Source organism: Myotis davidii, unplaced genomic scaffold (genome assembly GCF_000327345.1).
Source record: "Myotis davidii unplaced genomic scaffold, ASM32734v1 scaffold57, whole genome shotgun sequence".
NCBI classification, from domain to species: domain Eukaryota; kingdom Metazoa; phylum Chordata; class Mammalia; order Chiroptera; family Vespertilionidae; genus Myotis; species Myotis davidii.
In genome coordinates, this window is record NW_006289718.1 from 2421678 (window position 1) to 2424106 (window position 2429).

Genomic DNA, 2429 nt, shown 5'->3' on the forward strand with positions numbered 1-2429 from the left:
TTTATAATGAAATACTCCATTGTTTTCAAAAATAGTTATACCATTTTATATTCCCAAAACAATGTATGAGGAGTCCAGTTTATAAATATTTTCTTTTATTCTGTGCCTTGTCTTTTCATTCTCTTAACAGTGTCTTTCACAGAGCAAATATTTTAATTTTAATGGAGTCCAACTTACCAACTTACTTTTTCTTTCACAGACGATGCTATTGGTGTTGTATTTTAAAGCTCATCAACAAAACCAAGGTCACACAGATTTTCTGTTTTCTTCAAGAAATTTTTATTGTTTTCCATTTTACATTTAGGACTGCCATCCATTCCGAGCTAAGTTTTGTTTAAGGTGTAATGTCTGTGTCTAGGTTCATCTTTTCCACATATGGACATTCAGTTGCTCCAGCACCATATGTTGAAAAGTCACCATTTATTTTTTTCATTAGCCCAATATTTCCGTTCAGTTTGTGGAACAGGAGTTCTATGGAAGCAAGCTTTGAGAACTCTGGCCCCAGTCACTGAGGTCTTCTCATAACCTCCATGTATTGTTTTTTCTCACCCATCTTTCTGCGTAACCAGATGTTATCAGCTGCTGACTAAAGAGAACTACAAAGATTTTGTTTTGTCTATAGCGCAGGAGAGGAACTGCTGTGTGTGTTTGTGTGTGTGTGTGTGTGTGTGTGCGCGCGCACACACCCACAAAAGACAAAGACAGTAAAGTCCCTCCAGGAGGGAATTTATGGAGGAAGGGGCATTGGTTAGAGAGCGTCGACTTTGGCCTTGAAGATAGAAAACTCTTAAGACAGGAGAGAATCTAGGAGCAAATGTTTTAGACAGAGTTCACCTTTTAGGAAAAGTGTACACACACACACACACACACACACACACTTTCTCCCAAGGCCTGTAGAGTATGTAACTAGACTACCTTTTACACCATACAAAAGAATTAATTCAAAGTGGATTAAAGATTTAAATGATAGGCTTGAAACCATAAAACTCCCAGGAGAAAACTTAGGCAGTAAAATCTCAGACATTTCCAAGGCCTGTAGAGTCAGGCAGGAGCTCTCCATGTTACACGTCTAGTCCTTGGGGTGGTAAGGGGCAAATTCTCATTACTGTGGCATATGTTACAACATTAAACATGACAGTATATTAAATCAGCTATATATTTCACAACCCCATTTATTCTGGACTGTGTGAAAATCACTACTGTTTTTGTTGGTTTGTTTGCTTGCAATGAATTAAAATTAAAGCATAGTAACAAACAAAGCCCAAAGTAAAAAGAAAGAAGAAAATAATAAAGACCAGTGCAGAAATAAACAAAATAGAGTAAAAAAAAAAAGTAAAATGGAATCTTAGAGTTCTAACCAAATAACTATGAAATATGTTGTAATTAAAGATCATAAAAAGGGGTCAGTATGTAGCATAATAAAAAAACTGAAGCCCTAGCTGGTTTGGTTCAGTGGATAGAGGTTGGCCTGTGAACTTAAGGATCCTGGGTTGATTCTGGTCAAGGGCACATGCCCGGGCTGCGGGCTCAATCTCCAGTAGGGAGCATACAGGAGGCAGCTGATCAATGATTAGCTTTCATCATTGATGTTTCTATCTCTCTATCCCTCTCCCTTCCTCTCTGAAATCAATAAAACACACACACACACACCAACCAGACTTCAAGAAAAACAAACAAACAAAAAACAAAAAAAAGGAGTGGGGGGGACCCAAATAACTATAATTGGGAATGAAAGAGGAGAAGTAACAACTGACAGCAAAAGAATAGAAAGGATTATTTAAAAATATTATAAATAACTATATGCCAACAAATTGGACAATCTGGGAATGGGAGAATATATTTGCCGATACATCTGATAAGGTATTAATATCCAAAATTTATAAAGACTTATAAAACTCGATGTAAAAAACACAATTTAAAAATGGGCAAAGGACCTGAATATTGGTGAAGTTCCTAGAAACATCCAATCTTCTAAAACTGAATCAGGAAGAATCATAGAATTTGGACAGGTTACAGCTAGTAAAACTGAATCAGTAATTAAAAACTGCCAACAAACAGAACTGCTGACTATCTGGCTTCACAGGTGAATTTTACCAAGCACTCAAAGATGCAATAACATATATCCTTCTCAAACTATTCCAAACAATTCAAGAAGAGGGAAGACTCCCAAACTCATTTTATGAGGTCAGAATTATTCTAATTCCAAATCCAGATAAAGAAAATACAAAGAAAGAAAATTATAGGCCAATATCCTTGATGAACATAGATGTGAATCCTCAACAAAATATTAGCAAACCAAATCCACCAATATATTAAAAAAGCTCACACACCATGACCAAGTGTGATTTATTCCAGGGAGGCAAGGTTGGTACAATATTCACAAACCAATAAACGTGATACATCACATAAACAAAGTGAAGGATAAAAAC